We start from the raw sequence: 13,762 nt of genomic DNA on the forward strand, positions 1-13,762 counted from the left end.
ATGAAGTAAAAGAAACAACAATAGTAAGGAATGTGCAAATGATCCAGAAAAAGTACAAAATGGAGAAATTGGGTCAGATTCAATATCTGTTGAAAACTTAAAAATTCCAGGAAATTATAAAAAGAAAAAAATAGTACTGCCTTCTCAAAAATGTCTATTTCAGGAACCCTGAAAATATGTGAATAAAACAATGAACAGAGCTATCATCCTCAAACTCCTCATCCCCTGGTGAATAAGAACATCTCGACATTCTTTTTTGTTTTGAAATTTTGAAGATTTCAGGATTCAATAAAAATAACCCTTAACTGTTAATGTAAGGGCTGAGGTCCATGTCCAAACCAAACCATGTCCGGTGAGAAATAAGCCAAAAACTTATAGAAAAGACTGGGGTATGCCTTTAAGGTGAGTTTAAAAAAATGGTTGACTCCCTCAAAAGTAGTTTTCCAACGCCCTTTCTCAATGCATTCTCCAGTTATATAAGGGTTGTTAGTCCTGTGGCTCAATGTGATTCTCTTCACTTCGAAACTCAATACACTCTCATCACCTGCCCTTACTCATCACCTTAATTACTATCTGTAGCAACAATTTCACATGTTCCAACTTCCTCTTGGAACTGGAGAAACACTTTACTTAAACATTTAAATCTCTAACAATATTTGGGTTTAAAAAATATGTATACTTCTGAAACAAATTCATGATATTTCTATCTAAAAGAAATCCTAGGTTCAATATCTCAGAAGACAATCACTAATCCTCATCTCTAATTCATTTATATACTGGAAACCAGAGTTACTCTTGTTAGCTTTTTCTTTTTATAATTTATCAATTTATTATGGAACTATTATCTTGGTTATTTATTTATTTTTTTATTGTGAAAATACCACACAGAGAGGTTACAATTACATGGGCAAGGTAATGAGTGCATTTCTTCCCAAGCATTGTTGCCTCCTCCTTTGTTTCCCCTTCCCATCCCTTCCCATCTCCACCCCCACCTCTCCCTGCCCCCACACCAAAGTTGTAAAGTTCATTTTCGACATAACATCTTGTACATCTTATTGTTGCAATGGGTTCACCTTAGCTTTTTCTCTTTCATTATGCTAGAGTCACTGCTAAAGATTTTCAGTCCTACTCTCCATTTTTTCTAAGAAAAATTTAGCAACTTAGAAAGCAACTCATATTAGGGCTTTATTTCCACTTCCATAGCAACTATCTTAAAGCACATAATTAAATTATTTTCTCACACCTGGATTGTTTTGTGATATCGTTTTCAAACATTTTTTCAGGCTTCTATTCTTGCCCTGTTCTGACCCCTTCTTCCTATGTAGCCACAATAGGGAGATTCAAATGTAATTCTGAATATGTCATTTATTACTCTCCCCAGCGTGACAATACAATGTATACACTCTCTTAATCTGATGGCATCTGAAGACAAAATTCCTCAAACTAGAAAGTACTTAAATAACCTGAGTCCTCAGCCTTCATTATGCTACTGTCTTCCTGGCAACTCATGTGACATTTTAGCCATTTCCCTAAAAAGTACTCAATTCCCTGTACTCTCAAAGGCTATTTTTTACATATATTTCATTCCTTTAGTCTACTTGTTCTCACCTTTTAGAGCTCAGCCCAACACCATATCCCCACAAGATCCTTCTTAGCCCTTTATTCCTCATTGCAACCCAGCTGAGATATTTTCTTCTTATGAATTTGTTGTCATTCTGTGCTTTTCTGTCATAGCACAAGTTATCATTCTGTAGGGTTCTGATTATTGTATTGGTAGGTAAATTTTTATTTATTGTATTTTTTAAAAACAAGAACTGTTTACACAAGACCTAAAACTGTTTTTTAGAATTCTTTACAATACAACATACATTCATTGACTATGAATGATTATATATAATATGCAATACCGATATTATATGGATATAGAATCTATATTATATAATTTAGATCATGATTATATGTTCATATAATCTCTATAATATATAAATTATATATATAATTGTATACATTATATATTATATATGCTGTATATAAACACATCTAAATAAAGTACATGTAGAGTATATTCATGTTTGAGTTTTGCACTAGTGTATTGTTAATTCTGTTTGTTTTCAGACAGAAAATACAATAGAAGAAATAATTTTTACCCAATAGCAACATACAAGAAATTTGCAGAAGTTGATTTTATACTGACACGTAAAATAAAATTAATGATAAACTTGCTTTATTGTTTCAAATAGAAACTCAGTATTTAGAATGGAATTTCTTAATAGGTACACATAATCCTGCCTTAAACCCTATTAAATCTTATTCATATGAAGTCTGAGAAAATCATTCTAAAGCTCATTAGAATGAACATATAGAAGAAAAGTGTTAAGGAATCTTCCTCTAAAATAGAAATGGTGACTACAGTGAGACACTGACTTTACTAGATACTAAAAAGTAATTTAAAATCCCTCTGATCATAGAGGAAAAAAGATATTTAAAAATAAATCTGTCTCTCTCTCTCTCTCAAATTTTATTCCAGTACAGAATTAGACTTTGTTGTTATAGTATGTTGATGGACTGAGTTTTTCGATCTTTAAAGCACTAAATACACTAACATAAAAGTTATTGGTTAATTTATCTTGAAATAAAAATAAAAACAAATGCATGATAATATATTGCTAAAAGATTTTAGATTCCAAAAGGCATGTTAAGTGTATATTATAAACTCTCAATAAGGATGCTTACAACATCTTAAAACTGGAAAAATGCAATAAATATCACAGGAAAGCTTTAATTACACTTTACTTGGAAGAACAAAAACAATTACATTAAAAATTCTCCAAATGTGCAAGGATCTTTACAGGTAATTAGTAAAAGTCATAGTATATATGATAGCAAACCTGTGGAAAACATTCAATATTGTAAGATATAAAAAGGAATAAATATAACATACTAAGTTCTGTTGATCAAAATCTGATAAATATTAACATTTGATAGTATCATTATCCTTGATTCTAGATATAGGAAAATGTAAATACTTTGTATTTCATTCCATTTAATTGTGGGAAGTGTATTATCATTTTTTCTAATTGGTTTATTCATAGTTACAAGAATTCTGAAGACATGAACAGGTAGGAAGAATGAATTGACAAAAGTTATCAGGGTGGCCTCTAGGGCAAACAACTGTATCTAATATCAAGTAACATCATTATTTATAAAACAAGCATAATATGAGTTAAGGGAAAGTGTAATAACATGACAAAAACAATTCACAATAGTGGCAAATTGATTTTGACTATAGCCTGTGGGTTATAGTTATGGGTACATATTTTCAATATGGATTTCATGCCAGATATTGATTTTTTGCTTTGGAATAGAAATGATTATCTAGATGATGATTTCTATGATGGTTTCTACAAGTTAGTGGATAAAACCATTCAACATACCACTTGAGTTGTATAAAAAGATGGTGTTAACAGCTATTAATGGGGGGGGAGTTATAGAAGGAGCATAGAATGTTAATCTGTAAAGTGGCTTGAATATAGTAAGTAGACAAAATAAGAACTACTAAGGAAATACTTTTCCTTAAGCAGTCTTGAGGCATAATGACAGTGTAGAAAGTATGAGTTCAACGAAAGAAGTATGCTACATATAATAAGAACATGAAGAGATGAGGCTATTAGAAGTCTTGCTTACTTGGGAAGCCTCTAATAGACTAAGGGTTTGGTGGGACATACTTCTAAAAGAGTAAAAAAAATTATCATAAAGGCACTGGTGTGTAAGGGTAAAGTGGTAGAAAATAATTCTAAAGGTGTTCTTAGGAAAGTGGTTTTAGGGTGAACGTGTAACCGTACTCTCTACAGGGGTCTCAAAAATGAGAGAAAGATGTTTATGGCTGTCATTAGTGAATATTTTATTCATTTTTGTGAATGGGCCAAGGTTGTTGAAAATGGTGCATGCAAGCCAATCTCTTGGAACAAAATCTGAACTATCAAAGAATATCAATAGAACTTAATGCAAGATACTGAATTGTTTTAAGCAAAACACATTTTGTTACTGGATATTACAAAGGTTACCTTGGTAGTGATACTCAGGAAGAAAATTTCATGTGAATGAGACTGAAAAAAAGATTAGTTAGAGAAGGTATGTTAGAGTGTCTTTGAGAAAAAGAAGCACAGAGTGAAAAGTCATTGTCATCATGGGCAAAAGAGAGCTGCATTTGGGGAATATTTCAGCAACAAAATCAACAGAATCTTAGGAAGAGTGAGGGAGTAAGGAAGCAAATGCTTTAGTTTTCATACCTTCTGAAGAAAGTAATGACATTCCCTGAGACTTAGAATAGAGAAGGGGCATGCTGCAGATATGTGTCTAGGAAGATCCTTCAGTAGATCGACAAGCCATCACAAGGAGTAGATGTTGGAGCTTTGGATGTGAGTGGAATCTGTTATGAAGGCTGTAAATTGAGAACAATGAATCAGGAAGAGATCCCTAGGCTATTGATATTTAAGGGAAATTGAGGAAAGAGAGAAAAGCTTCATAAATAGTAGGAATGTTACCTTTCAGTTATAAAATCCTGAAAATGCTGCTATTAAGGCTCAGTGAACTTTGGAAATGAAATCCTGAAATCACCTCTTACGTGTAATCCGCTTTCTCAATTTCATAGTTTCATAATTGAATCCAGAAAACCATCAGGAGGAAATACAGTGGATGATGTAAATTCTGGATGAAAATTAAAGTAGGCAAGAACCTTGGTGAGACTCTTTACGAACCAGAGAAACAAAAATACTAATTTAGCAAAATACTATATAATTTGTGCTTATGATTTTCTACTACATTTAGTTTGATCACATAAAAACAGCAAGCGATACTTAACTCACCCTCATGCCTTATCACTGACTATCATATAGTTTTAAAAGCCCTAAAGATAATATTTATTTTTATCCAAGAAGGTGCCTTAGTACAATTATGGGATACTTAGTGAATGCATATGCATACAAAATAATTATAGTGAAATGCCAACTACATTGCAAGGAATAGGTCTATACATATGTGAAATAAAAAATAGAGACTCAAATTGTAATGAGTATAGCAAAATAGAATGCAATGATCATGTGAACTATTTTCCCAGCAGTTGAATTCCTTATGAGGTAGATGTTATAATGAAAGGCAGCTGGAGATACAGAATATTCACAATTGTTAGTATAATGAGAAAAATGCAACATAAATTGAAAACATCTGCAATCAAAATTTGAACCCTAAAGATTCATGAGATTTTGAAATTCAAACCCCTCCCTGAGCCATCTGACATGCTTCCTTGAATAACACTTGGCATTATAGGTTCTTTAGACAGGGATTGTTTTTACATTTCCAAACTGTAATTTTGCTAGCTCAACTCATGACAAAATTCAAGACAATGATTTGGGCCAGATAGCAACAATGATGTCCTCCTTCTATTCTGATTCTCCTCTGTCTTCATAGTCTTTCTTAGATCTGAAAAGAAAATCCTCCTTTTCTTAAAGCTATTAAAGGCCTGAAAATCTTGGTAAACGTTTGTCTGAATCCTCCTGCTTACTGTGTACACACCATGCTCTCTATCCTTTCTCCATTTTGGGAAAAGATTTGCTCCCTAAGGGCTTCTTTTTTGGAGCCAGATGATTTCATCGGCCATCTGTACAAGAATAATTTCCAAATCTACTTAGTCACTTCTGACCCAGTACTTTGCAATCAGTCACACATTTTATCATGTTCAGCCACCCTTCCAAATGAATCATTGTCGTGTTGAACTGCCACGTAGGAAACTGTGAGAAAGGCTAGGCTAGTGTTGTGTAACTTTCCACTTGGTTCTCATGAGGAAGAAGCATCTTTGCATGACTTTTGAAGTTCTTTTCTGCTGTCCCCATTTTCCCTCCTTCATCTCGTTTCCCAGCAACTCTTTCTCAACTTTGACCTTGTGAAAATACACTAGATTCTTGTTAAAATTCTTGTCTCATCTTCCTTTCTCTAAAGTGAAGATCTGTGTTTCTATCTTCTTCAGTGAATGTCTGCTGGGTTTTGAATTCACTTTCTATCTTTGAAATACATATTAAATCTCCATGAAACAGAACTATATATGGGGCCTATAAGAAGGGAACAGGGATCTGAGTTATTCCAATCACATGACCAGTTAAGAAGTTACATTTTTTTTTTATGTTTAAAGTGGAACTGCTGCCAAAGCCAGATTTACTGTCTCTAACTTGCCTCCTGTTTCTTAACACACAAGACCTTGTGCCACCTCAGGATTCTGTCATCAGCAAGATCATCACCAGATGCATCCCTTTAAGTTTGAACTGGTGATGTGAGCCAATAGATGGATTTTTAGTAGCCTCCACATTCTGTGGTATTGTGCTATTAACAAGGGTGAACAGGCTGAAGCATATCTTGTCGCTGATTATAAATCTGAGTATGGTCCTCGACATTTACCTTTTTTGTGCTCTTCTCAAGCAACAGGTTCCTAATGATATTTAAAACCTTTATCTCTGTCAGATATCATATGCATCACAGGCACAAGGCCCTGGGTTCAATTCTCAGTACTATAAAACAGAAGATAACAAAACTTTGTATGGCTCCACATTGAGAAGAAGATAAAAGAAAAATGAAGCACCATTTTGTTACTCTTAAGTTTTCTGTTCTAGACTATAACTGCAACATTATCTTTTACAATGCCACCTTGGGAAATATATACCCCATCTTAAACTGGACTAACGTAAAGTACCAAATTTAACTCTGTCACTTTGCTTATAGTAGTTCCTGAGGTCCTCCTTTCTCCTTCTAACTGAAAACATTTTATTCTTTAGTCTGCCTTATTTGCTACCTACTGCATGAGCATCCAAATAGACATTGTTCTTTCCTTGTGTCTTCCTGTGTGTGCTTCTAATAGTTTAAATCTCTGTAAGACAAACACTACATAGTGTCTATAACATGATTACAGTATTTGGTTCATTAGGTTTTTGCCAGATTTCATGGTTTTATTTCTCTGAATCTTCTTAGCAATGGATTTGTCACCTTTTGTGAACTTAGGGTAAATGATTCCTGCCTTGAATTCTTTTGTTTCTTAGCCTGAAATTCCTTTCTCCATCAATTACCTAAAACATACTCCTTCTTTACTGTGGTCTCTTTAAAGACTATCCTGATAATAGCATTATCTCTGTCCATTTCTTTTTTTTCTGATCTACTATCAATATGTCTTAAGATTTGTCCAGCAGATTTAGTATTTTATCATCTTGAATGCTTTTATGTCATGCCAAGTAATATCAACATATCTCTCTCAGATGACACATTTCTAAAGAGGATCAATCACATACAACATTCTCCAGAGTGTTTACCAGAGTATTGGATCTGGAGCAATAACTTTATAATAGACATGGTATATTGTCCATCCATATTTCCTCTCCAATGCTAAAGCACCAATCTGCCAGGTACTTGGAATATTTCCTATTGAGTATTGACAATGTGTCTCACTGAGAATTTTCCACAGTCACTAAAATGAAGCCTGAATAAAGTCTTTCCAGCTTTCAGATAGTAGCCCACAGAAAGATAGTTACACAAAGACCCATTCCTCTTGCTGTAAACTAAACACTTCCAACCTGTCATCTCAGTTCCAATGTATCTTATAGGAGCCTCTGAAACCTTAAGGTCAATTACATTCACACACTTTCTCTGCCCAAACTTGTCTTTCTCATTTCCTTAAGAAATCTTCTGCATGAACATAAATAACATCTTAGGGTCTGCTTCCATGCTACTGAACCTAAGTAAATCCAAGCTGAGATTTTTTTAAACCCCTTTATTCAATGATGAAATCTCTCATTTTCAAGATTCTAAAAAGTATAAAATTTATTTCACATAATTGCTAAACTGGTGGGAAATATAGTAATTCCTTTAAAAAAAATTTTATGGAGCAAAAAGGACACCCTGACTCTTTTTAATAAGTATCATGTCAACTGTGGCCAAATGTCAGTGCATTTGAGTGAAAACACCCAGGAGCTTTAAAAAGAAACATGTTTTTTAAAGAAAGTTTTAAGAGATGAGAAGAAAAATGAGTGAAAATATCATCAGAGAAGAATTTGTTTTGAAAACATTGGCCATGGCTAACAGTTTTCTTATACTTTATATAATATTGACTTGAGTGACTCTAGAAGATTCTGAAATCATTCGGTGTGGCAGAATGGAGAACATGAAAATCTTGGAAAACTTTCATGTATGCCTGGTTATATAGAATACTGCCCCAACATTATGTTATCTTAGTGAGTTATGATTCAGTGGAGAATAATGTCTTGAAGAAAAATATTTCTCATAGTTTCTGGCTCAGTTATAAAAATAGGAGCATTCCTTTTAGACAGAAACCAGACAAGTATGATATTAAACTAGATAAAAGGAAGGTCCCTTTGATGTAATTTTTAACTTCTAATCCATTGATCTTTTAAAATAAGCTGTTTTCTAGACTTTTCCTTATTATGCCAGTCAAATACTTTTATGGATAAAATATCATATATAAAGAAAAAAACAGTATATAAAATTTGTCTCAATTATGCCAGTTAGTGCATCTAAGGCTTGAAGGAAATATACCTACTGTTATGACAAATGCATAATAAATTTTTCCTCTTAATACTTTTCTGTATTTTAAAAATATACTGTAATGATCATACAAAGGTCATCCCCAAAGTTATGAATAAGCTTTCTATGGCTGTGACAAATTACCTGAGATAGTCTGTTTCTAGTAAGAAAAGTTTATTTTGGCTCCAGAGTTTTCAATCCATGGGCATTTAGTTCCATTGTTTTATAGACCTGTGATGGGCAGAAGTATCATGGCTGGGGTTTGGGTTGAAAGAAAGCTCTTTTGATTCATGGACAGGAAGCAGAAAGACAGGATCAGAATAAGAGTTCAGAGACAAGAAACACTATTCGTCTCAGCTACTTGGGGGTGGACCTTACACAAAGTCTGAGGCCAGTCCACAAAAAAAAGTGAGACCATTAAAAAAAAATAAAGGAGCTTAGCATGCTTGATAGAGTACTTTACTAGCAAGCAAGAGACTCTAGTTTAACTCTACTCCTCAAGACCCATCTCTTCCAACTCTAAGTTTCCACTAACTTCCAATAGCTCATTAAATTATAGATCCATGTGGCTCAATCTTTTCAGGAAGCCAAAGCCTTTATGATGGATTACTGCCCAGCGACTTCGTCTTTCAATATTGCTTCATTAGGCACCAAATCTTCAACGCTGTAGATTTTATAAAATTTAAGATACAAATAATAGCACCTTAATAAAATAAACTTTATTTCATAAAAGGAAGTCAAAGGATTTTGACTTCCACTTTAATGTCTTACTTTAGCATTTTTGTTTTTTTTAAATAAATATTTTATTAACTTTAAGCAGTACAAAGGAGGTGCCATTTAACAAGAAGTTTATAAATACAATGAATTTTGATCAAGTAACCCCTTTCAACATTCTCCCCTCCCCCCCTCCACCTATACCTTCCCTTACACTCTTTAGTTTTGTGGTATATACAATGAATTTGACATCTCCAATCTCTTTCCACTTTCATTCATCTATATCTCTTTCGACTTATCCCCTCCCATTTGGATGTATCCATTTCTTGCTGCTGATTTTATTGGGCTTTGATTTAGTCTTTCTAAGAAATTATACTATTTGAGCTCTCCATAGAATCTATTATATTTCAGTTAATTCATTTGTTACCACTTATATATCAATCAATGTGTTTACTTATAGATTTATAGGTACAACAAATGAGGGAAACTATGAAACCTCTGTTTCTCTGGGCCTGGCTTACGTCACTTAATATATTTTTTTCCATTTCTTACAAATAGCACTATATCATTCTTTCATATAAATGAGTGAAATTGTGTAAATATTATTGAAGTTGTGTATTATGTGTATAAATGAATCAAGTTGTGTGTATATTCCCCATTTTTTTTGTTTGTTGGTTGTGGGGCCTGAACTCTGGGCCTGTGCACTGTTCCTCAGCTCTTCAGCTCAAGGCTAGCGCTCTATCACTTGAGCCACAACGCCACTTCCGACCTGTTCTGCTTATGTGGTGCTGAGGAATCAAACCCAGGTCCTCATGCATTCAAGGGAAGCACTCTCCCACTGAGCCACCTTCCCAGCCCCATATTCCCTATTTTCTTGATCCAGTCTTTCTTTGATTTGTTGTGTTTCTGGATCTTTACTTAGAAATTGTTTTTAATAAGTTTTTTGTTGTAAAAATACTGTGTAGAGAGGTTATATGAGCAAGGTAACGAGTACATTTCCTATCAAGCATTGTTGCCTCCTTTGTTTTTCCCCTACCATCCCTTCCCTCCCCTACCCCCAGCCTAATAATTGTGAAGTTTGTTTTTTACCATAGTGTCTTGTACATCTCATTGTTGCAATGGGTCAACCTGTATCCCTATTTAAACAATTTGTTTTTTCCCTTTTCCCCCCCAAATTAGACTGACATCAAATACAGTGAAAAAAGGGGTTATACTGTGGAGATTTTTTAACTGTGCCAAGGAGCCCTAGTGTTTCCTTTACCCCTTCCTGTAATAGTTTCACAGTTTTGGGTCTTGGCATTTCTATCTTCTTCAATTTCTATCTTTAACAACCAGGAAGGTTATGAGGACAGAAATTCATTTATTTTAGGAATCCCTTGAGACTAAGGTTTAATTAGTCAAATGTGTTAATAAAAATTTTTCTGTTATTTTTCTTATTTTTCTTAACTTTTCTGGTATTTTCTTAGTTAATTCATCATGGTTTAGTATTTTATAACTAACTCCCACACATTCTGCCCAGATTTTAGACAGTAATGAAATAATTAAATTATCCCTTTTTTGTATTTGAAGGCTTTCTTCTGAGTTTGGCCTGCAAATTGCTACCCCCTGAGGCAGTCTGGGACCTAATTGTAGTTATAAATATGAAGACAATAAGCTGTAGTGGGAATGAAGTAGGAGGCAACTTGACTATTCCTTGTAGGCATCTTGCAGTTTTAAGACAGTAGAAATAAACTAGGTAGGGATTAAGGGGGTTTAATTTTTTTGAAAGCTTCAGCAAAGATTTTCTTTAGTATAATAGGATTAAAGTATGGAGCAATAAAGAGAGAGAGAGAGAGAGAGAGAGAGAGAGAGAGAGAGAGAGAGAGAGAGAGAGAGAGAGAGAGAGAACCAACATTTCCTGGTCTCCATGAATAAAGTAGGAGTAAAAGACTCAAAAAATGGCAGTTATTACTTGTTGCTACTTTTCTTTTTTAAAAAAACTTTTAATAAGTTTTTTTATTGTGAAAATTCCAAATAGAGGGGTTACAATTACATGAGCAAGGTAATGAGTACATTTCTTATCAAGCATTGTTCCCTCCTCCATTCTTATTGAGGTGGAAGAATACATTTTTTCATGTCATCTAGTAACTGCCAACCATTTGACAATGGTTTTGGGTGATCAAGATAGGTGCTTTTTTGTTTTAAAGTATGGAGATGTTTCTGGACCTATTTAGATAATAAGATAAGCTTTGGGCTTTCTTTCGCCAGATAAACTTCTCCTCCTGCTATCTCTATTCATTTTCAGATTGCCAGCATTTTATCATGTGAAGGAGAGGATGGAGTTATATAGTTCCCTTTTAGGTTTCTAGTCTTCATAATTTAGAAATTTGGGGGAAAATAAGCTTAAATGCTTTTTCAGTTGCTTTTTGGTATCAACTACTGAGTCTGGCCCTTTTTATTTGTTAAAAATAGTATTAATTCCCTATCTCCTCACCCTATATATCCTACTCATTTCCTCCCTAAATGACTTTGGTCTATTTGAATCTTAAAAGGGGAAGTGGTGTGATGGTCATCTTCTATAGTTGCTTTCTGTTGAGAGTGGACTGTTATGCCCTATATGGGAAATAAAGAAAAAAAAAGTTGTTTTGAGATCTAATTAAGGAGATTTTAGAGGAAATTGAGTTGGCAGGAAATTTAGTTGTCAGGCTTCCAGGATTAAGGTCAGAGCACAGCAAGTTACTCTTTTTGCTAACAGGGAATTTGTTCACTAAAAGAAATATGTGTGAAAAATCATTCTTTAAAGATAGATTTCCATATGGAGAGCTGAGAGGATTATTTTATTATATTTTGTGCTGGTCCTAGGGCTATAACTCAGGGGCTGTCCCTGAGTTTTTTGCTTAAGGCTGGCACTCTATCACTTGAGTCACAGCTCTACTTCCAGCATTTTGGAGGTTAATTGGAGATAAAAGTCCCATAGATCTTCCTTCCTGGGTAGCTTCAACCACCATTTTCAGATTTCAGCCTCCTGACTAACTAGGATGACAGGCATGAGCCAATGGCACCAAGCAAATAAGATTCTTTGAGGGTGAGAGAGGAGTGGGGGAGTAAAGGAATCATGGAAACAGTAAGCATAGATGAAACACGTTAAGTATACCTGTCATTTACAGAAACAACATATAGGTCCATATTGATGGTAAAGATGGCAATCTATATCCAACTGTCTTCTATTTTAGATGTAATAGTTAAAATAAATTCACAGCGACACTTTATGGACAATTTTGAATGCCACTTGGAGGGAGAAGTTTGATTTTCCATCTTTTAATGATTCACAGGGATAAGAGTTTTTACTCCTTAATGAATCTGGCAGTTTCTGTTGTAAGTTCTTAAAAGGTTTTATTTCTGAAATGTAAATCCATATGGAACAGCATCTAATAGTTTTGAAAAACTACAGAATATAGAATTTTGCCTTTCACTTTTAAATAAAAAATTTAATGTCATGGCCTACCTATTTGTGTCATATTTAAAGAAATGTACTAAATCTGGAAATTTTAGGGCTAGGGCAGATGCCAATAAACATTTAAGTCTGAGGAATTTTCTTGTTGTCCAGTTTACCCAGGTGTTTACTATCTGGTTCTGGGTTGCCTCTTAAAAGGTCTTTGTTTGCTGAGCACAGGTGGCTCAGGTCTATAAATCCTAGCTACTCAGGAAGCTGAGATCTGAGGATTGCAATTCAAAGCCAGCTCAGGCAGGAAAGTCCATGAGATTCTTATCTCCAATTAAAGACGAGAAAACTGGAAGTGGTGCTGTGGCTCAAGCAGTAGAGCACTCTCCTTGAGCTAAAAAGCTTAGGGACAGCGCCCAGGCCCAGAATTCAAGCCCCAGAAGCCACCAAAAATAAAAAAAAAAAAGGACACAAGTGGTTTTTTTTTTTTTCTTACTTGCTATTGTTTCTAACGTATTTATGAGGTATCACGTGATTTTTGTTGCTTTTTAGGTCCCTCCCCCATGGTATAACCCCTATTTTCACTGTATTTGATGTTGGTATAATTTGTGGAGGGGAAGGGCAAAAACAAATCTTTTAAATAGGGATACAGGTGGACCCATTGAGTCAATTTCGAAAAAGGAACTTTACAATTTGGGGGGGGGGGGGAAGGAGGGAGAGGAATGTAGTTGTGGAGATGGGAGCGAAGGGATGGTAGAGAGAAAACAAAGGAGGAGACAACAATGCTTGATAACAAATGTACTCATTACCTTGCTCATGTGATTGTAACCCCTCTGTACAATATTTTCACAATAAAAAACTTATTTTAAAAAAGGGAGGGTGGGAAGGTGGCTCAGTGGTAGAGTGCTTGCCTCACATGCATGAGGCCCTGGGTTCAATTCCTCAGCACCACATAAGCAGAGAAAACCGGAAGTGGTGCTGTGGCTCAAGTGGTAGAGGGCTAGCCTTGAGCTGAAGAGCTGAGGGACAGGGCCCAGACAGAGTTCAGGC

Source organism: Dipodomys spectabilis, unplaced genomic scaffold (genome assembly GCF_019054845.1).
Source record: "Dipodomys spectabilis isolate Male_0828 unplaced genomic scaffold, ASM1905484v1 ptg000115l, whole genome shotgun sequence".
In the NCBI taxonomy this organism is placed as follows: Eukaryota; Metazoa; Chordata; class Mammalia; order Rodentia; family Heteromyidae; genus Dipodomys; species Dipodomys spectabilis.